The sequence below is a fragment of the Muntiacus reevesi genome, chromosome 5 (genome assembly GCF_963930625.1).
Source record: "Muntiacus reevesi chromosome 5, mMunRee1.1, whole genome shotgun sequence".
Taxonomy (NCBI): Eukaryota; Metazoa; Chordata; class Mammalia; order Artiodactyla; family Cervidae; genus Muntiacus; species Muntiacus reevesi.
Genome location: NC_089253.1, coordinates 81,858,119 through 81,878,717, shown reverse-complemented (window position 1 = coordinate 81,878,717; position 20,599 = coordinate 81,858,119). Strand labels below are relative to the sequence as shown.

Sequence of the window (20,599 nt, the reverse complement as noted above, 5' to 3'; positions counted from 1 at the left end):
CACGAAGAGTTGGACACGACTGAGTGACTTCACTTTCACTTTTCACTTTCATGCTCTGGAGAAGGAAATGGCAACCCACTCCAGTGTTCTTGCCTGGAGAATCCCAGGGACGGCAGAGCTTGGTGGGCTGCCGTCTATGGGGTCGCACAGAGTCCGACACAACTGAAGTGACTTAGCAGCAGCAGCAGCAGCAGCAGCAGCAAAGAAAGATAAAGAGGGACACTAATGATAAAAGGACCAATATAAAAAGAGGACTTTACACTCATCAACATATATGCACCTAACATAGGAGCACCCAAATACATAAATACCCAAATACTTAAAAGAAATACACAGATATAAAGGGATAAATTGATAGGAATACAATGATAGTAGGAAACATCGACACCCCACCCATATAAATAGACATATCTTCTAGACAGAAAATCAATAAAGCAACAGAGATCCTAAATGATCAAATAGAACAGTTAGACTTAATTGATTTTTAAGGATGTTACATCCAAAACCAAAAACAGAATACACATTCTTTTCAAGTGCACATGGAACATTCTATAGGATTGACCACATACTACGGCTCAATATAAGGTTCAAAAAATTTAAGAGTATAGAAATTATTTTAAGCATCTTTTCTGACCAAAACAGCTTGAACTAGAAATCAACAACTAGAAAATGAGAGAGGAAAAATTGATTACATGGAGACTAAATACTATGTCACTAAAAACCAATAGTCAACAATGAAGTCAAAGGGGAAGTAAAAAACACTTGAGACAAATGACAATGAAAACACAACCATACAAAATCTATCAGATGCAGCAAAAGAAGTCCTTAGGGGGAAGGTCATAGCAATATAGACCTTCCTCAAAAACCAAGAAAAATCTCAAACAAACAACTTAACCTAATCTCGATCAATTCTGCTAATGCTTAAAAGAATTAGAAAGAACAAATGAAACATAAAGTCAGCAGAAGGAAGAAAATAATAAAGATCAGAAAGCAAATAAGATTTGCAAAAAATGAAAAAAGAGGTGGGAACACTCCCAAAAACATTCTATGAAGGCACCATCACCCTGATATCAAAAACAGAAAAAGAAAAAAAAAAAAAAAAAACAGAAAAAGATACCACCAAAAAAGAAAATATGGACCAATATTCTTTCGTAAATATATTAATAGATGCAGGCTTCCCTAGTAGCTCAGACAGTAAAGAATCTGCCTATAATCTGGGAGATCCAGGTTCAGCTCCTGTGTTGAGAAGATCCCCTGGAGAAAGGAAAGGCAACCTACTCCAGTATTCTTGCCTGGAGAATCCCACAAACAGAGGAGCCAGGTGGGCTACAGTCCATAGGGTCACAAAGAGTCAGACACAACTGAGCGACTAACACTTTCACTTCATTAACAGAGGCAAAAATTCTCAACAACACATCAGCAAACCAAATCCAACAACACATAAAAAAAGATCATACACAACAACCAAGTGGGATTCATCCCAGGTTCACAAGGGTAGTTCAACATGCACAAACCAATCAATGTAATGTACCATATTAAAAAAAAAACAAAAATAAACAACTGCATGATCATCTCAATAGAGGCAGAAAAGAATTTGATAAAATTCACTATCTACTCACGACAAACTCTTACCAAAGTGGGTATATCTACATAATAAAAGGTACTTATTATTGATACAAACCTGGTGCCAACATAATAGTCAATGGTGAAAAGTTGAAAGACTTCCCACTAAAATCTGGAACAAGACAAGGATGTCCACTCTCACTACCTCCATTTAACATAGTGTTGGGAGTCCTAGCCACAGCAATCAAATGAACAAAAAGAAATAAAATGTATCCAAAGTGGAAGAAAAATGGTAAAACTCATTATATGCAGTTGATATGATATTATATATAGAAAACCCTAAAGACTCCACACAAAACTACTAGAATTAAAAAATGAATTCAGCAAGATAGCGGGATACAAGCTTAACATACAGAAATTAGTTGCATTTCCTTACACTAACAATAAAATACAAGAAATGGAATGTAAAAAATCAAAATTTTTAAAATTTAAGCCCCCAAATTAAATACTTAGTAATAAACCTGACCAAGGAGGTGAAAGATTTATACATAAGAATTATACATTAATACAGGAAATGGAAGATGAGTCAAGGGAATAGAAAGATACCTCCTGCTTTTAGATTGAAAGAATTAATATTGTTAAAATGGCCATACTACCCAAAACAATCTAAAGATTTAATGTAGATCCCCTGGAGAAGGGAATGGCTACTCACTCCTGTATTCTTATCTGGAGAATTCCATGGACAGAGGAGCCTCTTGGGCTACAGTATAGGGGGTTGCTAAGTGAGCAACTAACACTTTGACTTTTTCAGTATCAATCACCCATGATATTTTTCACAGAACTAGAACAAATAGGAGAAGGAAATGGCAGCCCACTCCAGTATTCTCGCCTGGAAACGTCCATGGACAGAGGAGCCTGGCAGGTGCAGTCCATTGGGGTTACATGACTGAGCATGTGTGCACGAGGTTGGAGGGAGATGGGTTGGTAGCAATAAAGTGGTAAAACTAAAAAAAAGAAGAACTAGAACAAATAATCCTAAAACTTATATGGAACCATAAAAGACCCAGAATTGCCAAAGAAATCCTGGGGAAAAAGAACAAAGCAAGAAGTATAACCCTACCAGACTTCAAACCATATTACAATATCTACAGTACTACAAACAATACTACAATAATCAAAACAGTATGGTACTGGCAAAACCAGACATAAGGATAAATGGCAAAGAATACAAAGTTTAGAAGTAAACCCACACACCTATGGTGAAGTATTCTTCCACAAAGGAGGCAACAATATACAATGAGAGAAACATAGTCTCTTCAGCATATGGTGTTGGGAAAGTTGGACAGCTGCATATAAATCAATGAAGTTGGAACAGTCTCAAATCATATACAAAAATAAGCTTAAAATAGCTTAAAGACTTAAATATAAGACATGACACTGTAAAACTCCTAGAAGAGAATATAACTAAAACATTCTCTGACATAAATAGTACCAAATGTTTTCTTAGGTTAGTCTCCCAAGGCAATGGAGATAAAAACAAAAACAAACAAATGGGACCTAATCAAACTTAGAAGTTTTAATACAGCAAAAGTAACCTTAAGCAAAATGAAAAGACAACCTACAGAATGAGGGAAAACGTTTGCAAATTATGCAACCAACAAGAGCTTAATTTCCAAGATACACGAATAGTTCATACAACTGAACAACAAAAAATAAAAAAACTCAATCAACAAATGCACAGGATATCTAAATATGCGTTTCTCCAAAGAAGATATACAAATGGCCAATAAGCACATGAAAAGATGCTCAACATTGCTAATTATCAGAGAAAAGCAAATCAAAACTACAGTGAGATACCACCACATACCAGTCAAAAATGTCTACAAATAGCCACCAAAAAAAGTACAAAATAATGCCATTTGCAGCAACATGGAAGCAACTGGAGATCATCAAACCAAGTGAAGTAAGTCAGAAAGAGTAAGACAAACACTAAATGATATCTCTTATTTGTGGAATCTAAAATGTGACACAGATGAAACTAACTATGATGCGGAAACAGACTCACAGATATAGAGAACAGGTTTTTGGTTGCCAAGGGGGAGAGGGGTGGGAGAGGGAAGAATTGCAAGTTTGGGATCAGTGGATGCAAACTAGTATATATAGGATGAATAAACAACAAGGTCCTAATGTATAGCAAAGGGAACTATATTCAATATTTATAAGCCATAAAGGTAAAGAATATTTTTTAAAATAATATATATACATATACATATATATGTATAACTGAATCACCTTCCTGTACAACAGAAATTAAGAAAGCATTGTAAATCAACTGTACTCTAATCTTTTAAAACGGTAGTGTATGGCACACATTAGATGAATTCCATTGACATACTGTGGGCATTTCACGGCCTCTCACAACCTGGGCATCCTGGCCCTGGGATTAGTAGTCCATGGGAAGGACATTTGGCCATGAGTTATATACTGGTTACCAGTTGCCTGGAGCCAAATATGGTAAAAAGCCAGACCCAGAGGCACCAGCCCCTAGAAGACTAGGCCTGCCTACAGTTCTTTCAGAAGAGAGCTAGGCAGGGCTGTTTTTCTCAAAATGAAGTGAAAACATGAAAAAGAATGAGGAATGTTTATGTCTTGACTCTACTGAATAAAGTAGTTTGAGGTGTGCTCTCAGCTTGCATGTAAAGGATGCAGAGTGTTCTAGGCACAAGCTCCCCTGCCTGCCCTGTGTCTTCCATTGCTGGTAGCAGAAGCTGATTTTCAGGGGCTGGATCACATGTTGGGTTTCTCTCTCTTCACTCGTGATAAAATTGAAGAAGAAACAGTCATGGGGTGTGTGTGTGCATGTATGTGGTTACTCCCCATAGCTTCCAGTGTAGCAATGACTACCTTGCCATTTGACTTGTTGAATGCCCTGAAATGTGATATACTAAAGAGAGGAAAAGACTGACAATAATCTTTTCCTTTTGACGCTATCTTTATGACTAGATTCCAGAATGGGCTAGAATTAGAAATGGAAAGATTTTCTTGCAAAATGCAGTTATCTTTCACAGAAATTTTTATGCTGGATGAGTAGATGGCTATATAGATAGTTGATAGGTAGATAGATAGATAGATAGATAGAGTGTGTGTGCGCGTGCGCTCAATCAGTCATATCTGACTCTTTGTGACCCTATGGACTGTAGCCCACCGGGTTCCTTTGTCCATGGGATTTCCCAGGCAAGAATACTACAGTGGGTTGCCATTTCCTCCTCCAAGGGAACTTCCCAACCCAGGGATCGAACCTGCATCTCTCAACCCTCCTTCATCTCAGGCAGATTCTTCACTGCTGAGCCATTGGGGATTTCCAGATAGACAAATCTGGTAAATGTGGTAGAATACAACAGTACTATATATATCATATGGTTATGTTTACCACAAGTACAGTTTTTTAAAAAAATACACATACATACACTAACAGGAACACAAATAGAAAATAGAAAAGGCATTCAAAAAATACAATATCATTTAAAAGCTTTCCCTGAGGTAGTAGAGAACTGGAAATATACCATCTCCTTTCCCCTTCTACTTGGTCTGCTCTTCAGCAAATGACGAGAGCATTCCTCCTTCCCTCCTTCCTTCCCTTCCTCCCTTTGGTATAAATAACAGCCTTCAGTTTCTATGATACAGACTTCTGTCTTCATGGAATCCCCAGTCCCAATACTGTTATCTTTTCCCTTCACAGAAAATTAATAGGAATTATTACTGTTGCCAAGGTAAAACTACATCTCTCTATATATGTAACACTTGTCTGCCTAAAGAGTAGTATGTCAACTATGAATATTTAATGCATTTTATCATAGTTTTAAATGCATTAGAGGGGGCTTCCCTGGTAGCCTGCCAACGCAGGAGACATGGGTTTGATTTGTGATCTAGGAAGATCCCACATGCCGCAGAGCAACTAAGCCCATGCACCACAACTAAGCCTGTGCTTTAGAACTTGGGAGCCACAACTACTGAGCCCACACATTTACAGCCTGAAAGCCTGCACACCACAGCTAGAGAGTAGCCATGGCTCACCACAACTAGAGAAAAGCCCTTGCAACAGTAAAGATCAAGTATAGCCAAAAATAGATAAATAAATAAAATAAATTGCATCAGAAGAGCTTGCCTCTTAAAGAAATTAGTTATGAGACTTTTGGTAAAATAAACAATTAGTAACTAACAATTAAATTTAGACCTGTGAGTACTGGATTTATTTACAAATCTTTGAAATATAACATATAAGGCATTCCTTCAAGTCTGAGTCCCAATAGTGATTTTTTAAAATTACTAGTTGTGTATTGAAAGCAGTAAGAAGTTTCACAACACCAAATAAACCAGTGTTGAGATTTCCCCCAACATAAAGTTTAACAGCTCCAACTTCTTCAGTGTTTATCAAAATGCAAAAGAACAAAGTAGAGGTTATCATTTTTGACGGTCAATCTGACCCTTGCAGGCTGAGGGAGTGAGAGCATATGTAGGCAGGGGCTCTGAGGGACTGTGGCTCAAGAAGGACCATCTGCACTCAGTTGATGAGACCCCAGAGAGCCTGGAGCAGGCTAGCAAGGGGACTGCAGGGCTCCTGCTCCAACCAGAGCATTCCAACTGAAGTGTCCATGCTGATCCAAGGAAAGGCTGAGGTTCCTCCAAGGTCTGAGAGTGATGGCTGCAGCCTCCACCCCGTCTTCTGGGCAGCCATGTAAGCACAAATACAAGCAAAGTACTATGGGGTGTGGAATGACCCAAGACAGAGCATATCACATGGTGACCCTATTGTGACCTTGCAGAGTGGATCATGGCTGGTTCTACCCTATTTCATTTCCCCAACAGGAAACAGACCACCGGTGGACTGGACTCAGGCCATTACTGCAGAACCTACACTAGGTATATCTCTCCTTTCTGTGTGTTCAAGTATCCTCCTTACCTTGTATTTGTTAACTATTTTTTAAAATGCACTGAATTTGGGTTAAACACTAACCACCAAAATGGATCTCAACACAGATCTAAAGCCCGGGGGAGGAGCAACAGGCTCATCTGACACGGCCATTCCTGGATGACCCATGTGCCTAAAATCCCTTCTCAGTACTAAATAGTGGGTTGATTTTCTTTTTACAATTAAAAAAAAATGAGTAATATTACATAAGAGTACCAGAAACTGCCTCATTGGAAACAAAAATTGTTTACATTAAGTAAAAATCCAGTTGCAGGCTGCATCTGCACATTTATAGCATGGTGAAGCACACAGTGACTGGTCAAGCAGAGAGCTTCTGGCACTCACACCACAGGGATAGGAAGAAGGGGGGAAAGTGAAGGAGCAAAGAGTACAGTTCATTTCTGGTTCCAGAGTTGACTGGACAGCCAGTCCAGTCCCTCATAGAGCCCATCCCCACTGGTGGCACAGCTGGCCTGAATGTACCAGTTCCCATGGCGCAGAGTGTAGACCCAGCTTGTCTGTGATCTCGGCTGCATACATTGCATTGGGGAGGTCCTATTAGCAAACACGAGAAAAAGGAGTCCCAGGGTTCATCTTCTGCCAGCATCCTTATGTGCACCTCACAGGCCTCATTCACACACAGTCACTGCAGTCAACCACAAAGATGAGACCTTATATGATCTGAAAGTAGTGGCACCATAGATGCCAGATCTTGTCCTGGCCACCCATGTCCCATAGAGTGAAACTGATGTTCTTGTATTCCACCGTCTCCATGATGAAGCCTATAGTGATCACGATTTCACCACTTTGTACAGGGTGAGGGTCTTTCCCACAGCATCTAGGCCCACAATGAGAATGCACATTTCTTTTTTGACAAAAAGGCCCTTGAAGAGATTTGCAAAGATATTCCCTGGCGCAGCTGCTGCTCAGAGGCAGACATTGGTTTCACTCCAACACGATTCCAATAATGATTTTACAAGACCAGAATAAGCAAGGAAGGTCATCAAGAGTGTAAGGCAACTGGGCTATAAAGTAACTAGCAAAAATTTCTAACATCTCATGTGACCCACTCCTTAATACTAGTGCAGGCAGAAGAGTTCTTCATGGTCTCTGTCATAATCAGTTAATTCTGCATGGCTATGCAGAATTAAAATATTAGAAAATGCTTTTAATAATGGTCCCATAACAAAGTTTCCACTGGAATGAAAGCCACTAGCTTTCGCACTGCTGGAGCTCAGAGGGTTTGCTGACGCCCATGTTCATATTTCAATTTCCAGCCTGGGGCTTTGAATTTTTTCTCTTTTTTATATTCCTTTCCATTATGGTTTATCCCAGGACATTGAACATAGTTCCCTGTGCTATACAGAAGGAAGTTGTTGTCCATCCACTCTTTTAAAAAATTTATTTATTATAATTGGAGGCTAATTACTTTACAATATTGTGGTGGGTTTTGTCATACATTCTATATGAAATAGTTTGCATCTACTAACCCCAAAGTCCCAATCCAGCCCTCCACCACCCTCCTCTCTCCCTTGGCAACCACGGGTCTGTTCTCTATGTCTGTAAATCTGTTTCTACATCATAGACAGGTTCATTTGTGTCATATTTTAGATTCTATATGTAAGTGATACATATGGCACATCTTTCTCTTTCTGACTTACTTCACTTAGTATGATCATCTATAGTTGCATCCATGTTGCTGCAAACGGCATTATTTCATTGTTTTTATGACTGGGTAATATTCTATTGTATATATGCACCACATCTTCATCTATTTATCTTTCAATGGACATTTAGGTTGTTTCCATGTCTTGGTTATTGTAAACAGTGCTGCTATGAACATTGGGATGCATATAACTTTTTCAATTACAGCTTTGTCTGGAATGAATTGCTGGATCTAATTGAAAGTGGATCTTTAGTTTTCTGAGGAACCTCCATACTGTTTTCCATACTGCCTTCACCAACATTCCCATCAACAGTGTAGAACGGTTCCCTTTTCTCCACACCCTCTTCAGTATTTATTATTTGTAGACTTTTTAATAGTGGCTATTCTGACCTGTGTGAAGTGGTACTTCATTTGTAGTTCTGATCTGTATCTCTCTAATAATTAGCATCTTTTAAAATGCTTATTGGCCATTTGTGTGTCTCCTTTGGAGACATGTCTGTTTCAGACTTCTGCCCATTTTTTGATTGGATTGCTTGATTTTGTTGTTGAGTTACATGAGCTCTTTGTATATCTTGGAAATTAAGACCTTGTTGGTTTCCTCATTTGCAAATATTTTCTCTCATTCTGACGGTTGTCTTTTCATCTTGCTTATGGTTTTCTTTGCTATGTTAAAGTTTGTAAATTTAATTAAGTCACATTTGTTTGTTATTATTCTTATTGCTTTGGGAGACTGACCTAAGAAAACATTGGTGTGATTTATGTCAAGAGAATGCTTTGCCTATGTTCTCTTCTAGGAGTTTTATGGTGTCTTATGTTTAAATCTTTAAGCCATGTTGAGTTTATTTTTGTGTATGGTGTGAGGTATGTTCCAACTTCACTGATGTAGCTGTCCAGCTTTCCCAATACTAGGTGCTAGAAACTTTCTCTCATTGTATATGCTTCCTTTCTTTGTCAAAGAATAATTGACCACAGGTATGTGGGCTTATTTCTAGATTATTCTTTGCCATTTATCCATATGTCTGTTTTTGTGCCAGTACCACACTGTTTTGATTACTGTAGCTTTGTAGTACTGTCTGAAGTCTGGGAGGGTTACTGGTGCTTTGAATTTAAATGGTCCTTTGCAAATGTGTTTTTAATTTATATTTAATACATATAAATACAACTGAAGCTTCAGATGAGAGGAAAAGGGGTATGAAAAATACAAATGGTTATTTGAGAGTAAGAATATCTCCTGTCTCACATTCTAAATTCTAAGTTGGAGAAGAGAGAAGTCATAAAAAGAAAGGAGGATGACAGAGCATATTCTCACATTTATTTGGAAAGCTCTTCTATTCATCTTGTCCTGGATTCTTTAAGGAAACTAGGCAAAAAAGGAAGAAAAACAGAGAATATGAAAGAATCAATTAAGAGGTATTAAAAGAATTTTGTGTAGCTACTGGCATATATTCAAAAAATTTGAAAAATCATATGAATTGTGCCCAAAGTCTTGTGGGGTTTTTTGTCACTGACATTGAAATTTAAAGTTTTATGTATACCTGAGAATAAGATCTTTCAGGGAAAATTCAATTTCTGAAACTGACATCTTTTTACAAAATGGAGAAAAGAAAGATGCACATCAAAGAGATCAAACTTGGAAATAAGCCCGATGTTATAAATTGAGATTCTTAAATCACAGACCATGCTTTTCTTTTCTTGACCCCATGGCTCTTACACTTCACTACTGTTAACACTGTAGGCTTGACTTGCAGCCAGCTCTTCTCAGTGGCTTATCTTAGTCTAATGAAATGAAGATTTGCCATGATTTTGATCTTGTTAAGTAAGATCCAGTCTTAACCTATATAAATAAGCTATGATAAATGCACAATGATAAATTAGACATTTAAGCTATCTGTCTGTTTCCAACCGAGCACTCTTTTAAGCTTAAATCAATCACTTTTATATTCAAACACTTCAATGGGTCCTTATTTCAAAAAACATAAAGAAAAAGCCCTTCCAAAAACCTTTGAGTATCATCTCGTATTCCTCTCCTTCCCTCTCCCAGACTCCAATATTGCTCACTCTGCTTCAGTCACATAAGTGTCTTTGGAAATTCTTCTACCATCCAGTTGCTCTCTTGACTCCTTCAAGTCTTAGCTCAAATGTCATACCCTCAATCGCCGCTGTTTGAAAATATGAACCTCCCTCTAAACCACGTACCATGTGATTCCCCTTATCTTACTCTATTTCTTTTCTCCAATTTATTTACACGTTTGAATATACTATAAAATTTCTTATTTATTATTATACTTATTGCTTATTTTCTACCCCTGACCCACTAGGATGGAAACTGTACAAGGACTTTTGTCATTTTATTTCATTGATATATCCCAAATGCTTAGAACATTGCCTGACATAGAATTATCCAATAAGTATTTTTGGAATAAAGGGAAGAATATGTTCAGTATTCATTATCATTTATTAACTGGTATTGGAAAATAATGTGAAACTCAAACTTCATTATATCTGATTCTCTAAACATTAGGCCATATGTCCTTAAATAGATGTTCAACTGAGACACTGAGAGGGAAAGAAAAGAAATAGGCACAGGGATCAAATCATAATTCAGTCATTTACCAGCTATAGAAAAGTAAATTTCTGTGAACTTTAGTTATTCCCTTTGTGAAATGACTGTAATGAAGACATTAAGTGAGCAACTAGATCAGTTCCTGGTAGAGTAGGCACATGATAAATGTGAGTTTCTCCATTTTTTTCCAACTTCTCAGTAGACTCCACATGGCAGGGGGCAAGAGGAAAAATCTAAGGCACCTGCAGAGATCTACAGTGTGTCCACAGAAACTCATAAGAAACTGCAGGAAATTGGAAGAAAGGTGAAAAGGCAGTTATCAGATCTTTTCTAGTCCTTCTTCAATGGAAAGCCTCGTCAATGGGGACACTGAGAATGAGGATAGACAAGAGTGCATCTTACTAATGACTGTGGAGGAAGAAATTGGTGACCTAAATGGTGAATGAAAGTGCTGGCCATGCAGAGCCAAAGCAACCTGACCAAACATATTATCAAAGCAATATAGTCACTGATCAAGTGCTAAGTCAAAGGGTCGGAGAGGTAAAGGGGTCAAAATAAGGCTTAATAGACATTTCTCCAAAGAGGACATACATACAGCCAATAGGCACATGAACAGACACTCATCATCACTAAATAATAGAGAAATGCAAATCAAAACTACAATGAGGTATCACCTCACACAGGTCAGAATCAGTTCAGTTCAGTTCAGTTCAGTCGCTCAGTCGTGTCTGACTCTTTGCAACCCCATGAATCACAGCACGCCAGGCCTCCCTGTCCATCACAAGCTCCCGGAGTCTACTCAAACTCGTGCCCATTGATGCCATCCAATAGCCATCATTAAAAAGTCTACAAACAACAAATGCTGGAGAGGGTATGGAGAAAAGGAAACCCTCCTACACTCTTGGTGGGAATGTAAGTTGGTGCAGCCTGTATTGAAAACAGTATGGAAGCTCATAAAAAACTAAAACTAAAAATAAAGTTTTCATATGATCTAGCAATCCCACTCCTAAGTATACACCCAGATAAAACTATAATTCAAAAAGATACTTATCCCTGTGTTCATAGCAGCATTATTATTATAGCCAAAACATGGAAACAATCTAAATCAACAGATGAATGGATAAATAAGATGTGGTACATATATACAAAGAAATACTACTCAGCCATTAAAAACAATAAAATAATGCCATCTGCAGCAACAAATGGCTGCATTTGTTGCTGCAGATGGATGGACCTCAAGATTATTATATTAAGTGAAGTCAGTCAGAAAGAGAAAGACAAATACAATATGATATCACTTATATATGTGGAATCTAAAATATGACACACACAAACATATAGAAAAAAAAGACATAGAATACAAAGAACAGACTTGAAGTTGCCAAGGGGAAGGAGATTTGGTATTAGCAGAGGCAAACTATTATATATAGGATGGATAAACAACAAGTCTTACTGTATAACACAGGAAACTACATTCAGTGTCCTTGGATAAATATAATGGAGAAGAATATGAAAAAGAATACACACACACACACATATATATGTATAACTGAATCACTTTGCTCTACACTGGAAATTAAACACATTATAAGTCAACTATACTTCAATAAAATTTTTTTAAAAAGAATAAGAAGGTTGAGAGTGGCGATAGGAAATATTGACTCAGTGAATGTCATTGCAAAAGACCATGTCCTGCAGCCAGATTGAGAGGCCTGGATGAATAAGGGCATGAGATAGCACAGTCCTTTAGAAAGTCCTGTATGGGATGGACAGCAACCTTTTTGACAGTCTAGGAATCTGTCTTCACTGATACTCATCTGACGTTTCTAAATAAGGCTTTCATTCAGGAAACTAGAAAAAGGCAGGACTGAGAAATGGCATTCCCCTTCCTCATGTCAGAGGGAGTAGTACTTCATACTCTGAAGTCAGAAAGAAAATTAAAGTGAAAACATATTTTTAATAAATAGAGTAAGTTTTAACAAATGCTCATGGACTCAATGAACAATCAATGGCAAGTCAGTAAACGAGTGGATCAGTAAATGTGAATGTCCAGTTGTTCTTCCAGATTGAGCACATTTCTAGGACTTTCATTCTGAGGGGGACAACTGGGGAAACTTTCCCCAATAAAACAATGTTTTATTGTACAAGAGAAGATATTGAAACTCAGAAAAGTAAATTGATTTTCTCAAAGTCACACAATTATTACTGGCTACATTAAGACTAAGCACTGATTTACAAAACAAAATTCCAGTTTCCACTGGAAGCTATTTTTTCAGTGACCAAGATACTGGTATTGGTGCCTGATTCCTTTCAAGTTGGAAAGTGTTTCCATATAGAGTAAATAGTCAGATATTTGAAACAGTAGAAACATTTCATTAGACTGTTGTGTAGTCTGTATATTTTTTCCTATTTCACTCTGTAGTCACCTTTCCTAGGGACATAAATTCTTGCATCTCTCAGAAATGGTGTTGTTTTTTCTTAGTTGTAATATACACATATTAAAGAAAATTAAAATTAAAAGAGTATATTTATGTGTACATGTATACTTCATACATATATATAATATATATAAAGTTATCAAATATATATATATTCTTTAGTTTTCTTTGTATATTATTTAATTTTCCTTGAGTATATATACCACAATACTTATATACTGCTACCACTTGAGGCATAACATCATTAACAGTTTTATAAATTATCTTACATTAGTCATTATTAGTGTTGATAAATAACATTCAGTTTAGCTCTTGTTTACTTAGCTCCTGCTTTTTGACAGGCCCAATAACAGGTGTGGAGATTTCAGAAAATGAGGGGTTTTTTTGGTTTTTTTTTAGGTTTTTCTTTTTTTTTTATAAACATTTTAGAGATTCTCCCATGTCTTTAATGAGCTTTTGAAACCTTCCATAATCTTATTCTTTATGTTGGCTACACAAAGTTACCTCAATGGAGAGTTAATATGTTTAATTTGTGTTGGCTTTCCTAATATTGTACTCAAATTCTAGAAGTTCAGACAGTTCAGGACCTGATCATACCTAGGGATATCAATCTTTTGGCTCTAACCATTGACCCCAAATAAAGACCTTATAAGGTCTGTGAATGCAGTATCTCATATATCCCATTATGGGTGATTCTTTTTTCAGAGTAAGCAGGGAATAAAAGACATTCTAAAAGTGTTCCTCATCCTCTTATTCCTTTTGTGATTTTCAAATAGGTGAAGCTTAGAATTATGACTGGCTACTTCACCTGACTACACTACTTTGATGGAGAAATTCACCTATTCTTTTTCTATATAAAGTAAATTAGTTTTACAAACAGAACTTGTTGCCACTCAGAGTATGGCACTGAATTAGTCTCTGCTGGACTTCACCTGAGTGGGCTAGTCACTTTTTTAAAAACATAATTATCTTACCACATTGCAAAGTATTTTGCTTCATCAATTACATGTTTTGAGAAGGTAAAATCTCCATTATCTATAAGAAACCTCTACTATCAATAGATAAAAAGACGATCTACAGAGAACTATAAAACAGAATGTTTCTAAATTCATACCATTGACAATAATAAACATTCTGTGAAAAAGAACAGAAAGCACCAAATTTAAAAACAATGACATGACTGTCTGATTCAATCAATCAGAAACTGGAGGGGAGAAAAAATAATACAGTAAGCATCAACACAAAATCCTGCATATAATTGATGTACAATCAAAATTTGTTCAACTGAATTGACAATTCATGGTTTAATTATCTGATAAGATGCTTGAGGATTGACACTGTTTAAAAGAGACAGACAAACTTTAGACACCAGAGGAGTGGAAAATCGTTTATGTTTTATTAATTTTGATTTAATAATAACTTTCCAAATACTTTATTATAAAAATATTCAAAAATAAAAATCAAATTAAAAACTAAACAATAAAAATAAGATAAAATAATTTTAAAAAGAAAAATATTTAAAGATAAAAAGATTCCCTATTGCCTCCTCTATCAGTGCCCTTGCCCCTACGGTGAGATGCAGCGCACCCCCACCTCCCCATTAGACCTCCAACACTTTTAGGTAGGTCTTAGACCCTGGAGCCCAGCAGGCTGGGGAGATGCTGGCCAACTTCCGCTCCAATCCCCTATCCCCCGAGCCTCTCCCCTCCCCCAGGAACCCCTTGTGCCGCCTCTACTTTTCCTTTCTCCCGCCCTACCTCCCATGTCTTACCTGGCCCTACGGGGATTCCTCCCATCCCTCCAGGTGTCCGAGTTCACCCGCCAGCGCCTAGGAGAGGCCCTCGTTGTGAGCAGACGGAACTCTGCGTTCTCTTGCTACGCCATCTTGGCCCCATCCCCTATGCTTACTCTTTCTTGCCTTTGCAGAGCCTAGGGCAAAGGCTGACACATACAAGTAAAAGTAAAGTGTTAGTTACTCAGTTGTGTCCCACTCTTTGTGACCCATGGACTGTAGCCCACTAGGCTCCCCTGTCCATAGGATTTCCCGGGTAAGAATACTGGAGTGGTTTGCCATTGCCTTCTCCAGGGAATCTTTCCCACCCAGGGATATAACTGAGGTCTCCTATATTGCAGGCGGATTCTTTACTGTCGAGCCAGCAGGGAAACGCAATAAACATTTGTATTGAATGTGAAATATATATTATGCTTGAGGAGATATTTTAGATGACTGGAAGGGTTTATTTGAACATTTCAAAGGTTTATCCTTTACTCTGAAAACTGTAAAATTTTCTGTTCTAAATTGAAACATGGAAATGACAATTGCTTGAAAATTCCTTACAAATCTGCGGTCTGTATAAGCCATGGAGGTCAACATTGAAAGGGTGGCAAATAGGGTCCAAAGATTCATTCAGTAATACTGTTTTGAAAGATACTCTGCAATGAGAAGCCCTGGGTTTCCGATTTACAAATAACGCGTTAAAGAAAATTCCCTGGTTATATCTTTTTATTAAAAAAACAACAACACTTATTGCTTTTCTTTTTTTTTTGGCTGCAGTGCATGGCTGTGGTGTCTTAGTTTCCCCACCAGGAATCAAACCTGGGCCCCTGACAGTGAAAGCATGGACTCCCACTGGACTGCCAGGGAATTCCTTGATTTTAGCATCTTTGAAACCAGGAAAACTAATCTTCAAACCCATCTGCTAACCAACTAACCATGGGCAAGTTACATTCCTTCTCTGAGCATTAGATGATTTTTTTTCCCCTCTTGTTAAAAATAGATACAGCACATTAACCATTCCTTATGAGCATTAATCAGATAGCATATACGAACACTCGCAACACATAGGAGACTCTCAATAAATGTTAAGAACCTTTTCCTTCATTATAGTATATAAATCACCTACCCAGAATGTAAATTAGAGATACCTGCAACATTCACCTAACTTTCAAGAAGGTCATTAAAGACTTTTTTGCAATATATATATATATATATATATATATATCCTTATTTTTATATGGATATATTATGCTATATGCATTTGCAGGACTGTAGTTTGAGCCTGAAACATCTTTTTTGCTGAAACAGCAAACATATAAATGAATGAGCCATCATAATTTATGATACTATATCAGGTAGTGTTTGCTATAAAACAAACAAAATTTTGTGGTTTAAAATAAGCATTTATTTAGTTCATGATTCTGTCGGTCAGCAATTTGGGTTGTTTGGGTCTTCTGATGATCTCAGATGGGCTCGCTAGTGTATCTAAAGTACAATTCTGGTTAGCTAGGAAGCTTTTCTTCTGGGGAAAATGTGCATAACCAGGACATATGTGTCTCATCACTCAGCTGGATAGCCCAGGCTCACTCACATAATAACCCAGGAAATGAAGAACAGCCAAATAGCAAGCTCAATGTGCATATACTTTTCTAGTCTTTGTGTCATGTTTGCTGATATCCTGTTGTTGGTAGTGATAGTTTAGTCACTAAGTTGTATCCGACATTTGCAACCACATGGACAGTAGCCCACCAGGCTCCTCTGTCCATGGGATTTCCCAGGCAAGATTACTGGAGTGGGTTGCCATTTCCTTCTCCAATATCCCATTAGCCAAAAACAACTCACATGGCCAATACAGACTCAAAGTTTAGACAAAGAGATTCCACTGCTTAAAGTGAGGGGAGCAAGTGGTGCTGATTCTTGTAATCTACCATATGTAAACATTAAGATAACGTTGAAGCCACAACTACACAGAGGCTTGGAGGTTGTGATATCACTGACCAGCAGAACACTCCATTCCCTTACCCCCCTACTTGCACCTTGGCAAATGTCTTATTCGAATCTCCCAGAAGTCTGAGAAGGTGAATCTTACACAGAGATTTTTTTGTGGAAGTGCTCTCAAAAGGAGCCTATTAAAAAAAAAAAAAGTAGAGAGATACAGGATTGGGCGAAGAAAGAAGTTAAGCAAAGGCACAGCTTTGTCTAATCCCACAGAGAGTTCAGGAGCATGAATGGCAGCAGGCTTGTCCCAATGTTAAGCAGCAATGCCACTCTTCTCTTCCCCATCAGCACCAGCACTGTCTCAGGCGGGGACTGCTGGCTTTCCCGAGGTCTCTCAAGGTAAGGTTGCCGTTGCCAGGCTTGGCAACGTTGCTCTCAGGTTAAAAAAAATGTTCTGGAGACCTGACACATGTGACCTGTTAGCATCTCAGTCTTTGTTTATGGACTGAACTTTTGTGTCTCTCCAAAACTCAGCTTAAAGCCCTACCTCCAACTTAATGTTATTAGGAGGTGGGGCCTTTGGAAAGTGGTTAGAACTAGATGAGGTCACGGGTACTCCACTCTCCTGAATGGGATTAGTGCCCTTATGAGAGTCTCCTAAGAGCTTGCTTCTCCTCTCTGCTCTCCTCCCTGTGAGGATACGAGAAACTGGCAGTCTGCAGCCTGGAAAAGCACTCCCTCCAAAACAGAACCATGCCGGCACCCTGATCTCTGACTCCCAGCCTCCAGAGCTTAAGTAAATTTCTGTGGTTTATAAGCCACCCATTATGTGGTACCTTGTTCGAACAGCCCCAGCTGATTAAGATAGTCCTGGAAATTAAAATATATGCACGCCTTAGCCTTAGCTTTAGGCTTCTCCCCACTTGAATATTTATATCCCAAGGCCCAGCCCTATAGACCTTCAGTTCTGATCTTTCATTGAGAAATGGTCCTTTCACAGTGCATTTGCCACTCAGAACAGTTTTGATTTTTCCAAGTATTTTCCTAAAATAGACAATAGACTTTTCCAGCCTTTTATACTAATTTGGATTGTTTTTTGTAGCAACTATGTTCTCTTATGATTAATTACCAAAAAAGTTTAGATTAATATTAGCAATGCATGCATTCAAACCAAGTTGCTTCAGTTGTGTCTGACTCTTGCAACCCTATGGACGGTAGCCCTCTGGGCAGCTCTGCCCATGGGGATTCTTCAGGAAAGAATAATGGAGTGGGGTACCATGCCCTCCTCCAGGGGATCTTCCCTACCCAGGCATTGAACCTGTGTCTCTTATGTCTCCTGCATTGGCGGGTGGGTTCTTTACCACTAGCGCCACCTGAGAAGCCCAATATTAGCAATACAAAATAGAAAATACAATTTATAGGATAAGCTAAGGCAGGCTAGAGGTCTTTTGTAGATGGATACATTATTTGGGGAATCTGAAATAGAGGAGAGGAAAAAGTGTGAGGAGTTTATGGTCTACGGTGACTAAGTGTGAAGTTAACAGTAAGGGAGTGATCAAAAAAGAGAGATGTGGCCACTGCCGTGTGGAGATCAACTTTAGATAAAGACTAGAAGTGAAATATTTTGTGCAATGTCCTTCTTTAGTTTCCTCCTTCAGATTTCCATAAAGTATTTCCAATACCTTGACAATACGTTGAAAATTAGGGAGTGGAGTTGAGAGGTGGGCAGTCAAGATGGGACAGCTGTTAAACCTTTGCATGGACTTCCCTGAAGGTCCAGTGGCTAGGAATCTGCCTGTCAATACAGGGGAGGCAGATTAGATACCTGGTGCAGGAAGATCTCACCTGCCCTGGGGCATCTAAGCCTATATGCTGCAACTCCTGAACCCAAGTGCTAGAGTCCTCAAGCCACAACTACTGAAGCCCAGGTGCCCTAGAGCCTGTGTTCCACAAAAAGAGAAGCCCCCACAATGAGAAGCCCATGCACTGCAACTAGAGAGTAGCCCCTGCTCACTGAAACTGGAGAAAGCCTGCATACAGCAAAAAAGACCCAACACAGGCAAAAAAATAAAAATAAAAAGCTTCGTGTGTGTCAGGTACTGCAAAGGACAAGGGCAAGTGTAAACACAAGGAGAGAAGGCATATCTGGGTTACATACGCACAGGAGGAATCCTCAAATCACCCTTTCTCATAGACTCAGAGCTCTCCACCCCCATTCTGACTTACATGCTTCCTAATTTATTTCACTTTAAACAGGAAATAAGAAGTGGTAGCGCAAAGGATCCTGATGAGGGTAAAACATAGTTTCAAAAAAGGAGTGCCCATCATCTCTACTCCCCATTAGTGTTCCTAGCACCTCCAGAATCCCAAAGCAGATTCCCTGGGCTGACCTCTGAAAAGCTCTTTGTTCTAACTTAATAAGTAGGACAGCCTGATAAAGCCATAGGTGAGTTGGTTAGGAAAGCCACAAATCAAATCATCCTCACAGAAAGGTGCAAAGCTAACTACTCCAGAAGAAAATGAGGTTTGGGGGTCTTTAGGAGACTGGCGTTATTTCTGTTTGGTTTTCTAGAATCCTGAGTCAACTACCCAGAGGCACTTGAACAGGGCTCTCATTTTGTGTCCAGGGTACTCAGACTCTCAGCAAGAGATGCGTAAACTACCACACATGCTTCTACATGATTCTGAGCCACCACGTCCAGAGCATATTTTTCATTTCCACTCACCTCTTAATAGCCACATTCTCAGAGAAACCTCCATGGCACATCAGTGTGGTCCTTGCTTTTAGACTTTAAAATCAATAGCTACCAACCACATGACAGGCACGATGGTGGGCATCTGACAGTCTTCTTTACTTCTCACAACACCTTAAATTGCCTAAACGGATACACTCCCCTTATGCAGATGAGTTTTGCCCAATGGTACCAGGGAGTAAGTGGCCAGGGAGGACCCAACCTCAGATCTGTCTGAACCCAAAGCCCATGCTATTTCACTATACATTATGAGCTAAGGAAAAGATTGTCTTGTCAGTGCCCCTGACTCCACCTCCTAGACGGGGAGAGAGAGGAAAGAAAGAAAAGAAAAAGAGAGGAAGTAAAGGTGGGAGGGAGGGAGAGGAAGGAAAGAAAGAAAGAAAGAAAATTGAGAGAGAAAACAGGATGTGAGGGCGATCTGGTTGCGACATCTGTCACCCCATTGATCGCCAGGGTTGATTCGGCTGATCTGGCTGGCTAGGCGGGTGTCCCCTTCCCCCCTCACCGCTCCATGTGCATCCCTCCTGAAGCTGCGCGCTCAAAGAGGACGACCATCCCCAATAGAGGAGGACCGGTCTTCGGTCAAGGGTATATGAGTAGTTGCGCTCCCCTGCTAGAACCTCCAAACAAGCTCTCAAAATTGAGAGAGAAAAATACCTCCAAGGGAGTTTTAAAAAAATAGTGTCTCCAATAACGAACAAAATTAGAGCTGAGGGTCTTGTACTAGGTAAGCGGAAGAGCTTTCTAAGATTCATTACTCCCCTATGGCAAAGGGGTGTTCAACTGCATTAATCACATGAGCTTAGCATCATTTCAGCCTTGTTTTTAGCCCAGGCCTAACTGAAGGCTAATAGTAGTAAGCAGTTATAATACAAAGACCAAAGATTTGGAGCCCGAGCTGGATTCAGATCCAAGCTCCAGCTCTTTATGCA

General features: G+C 38.8%; 1 pseudogene; it reads right to left on the bottom strand.

Annotated features, from left to right (window-relative positions):
- Positions 1 to 6,927: 6,927 nt before the first annotated feature.
- Positions 6,928 to 19,130, bottom strand: LOC136169355 (ADP-ribosylation factor 1 pseudogene; annotated as a pseudogene).
- Between the last annotated feature and the right edge of the window lie 1,469 nt (positions 19,131 to 20,599).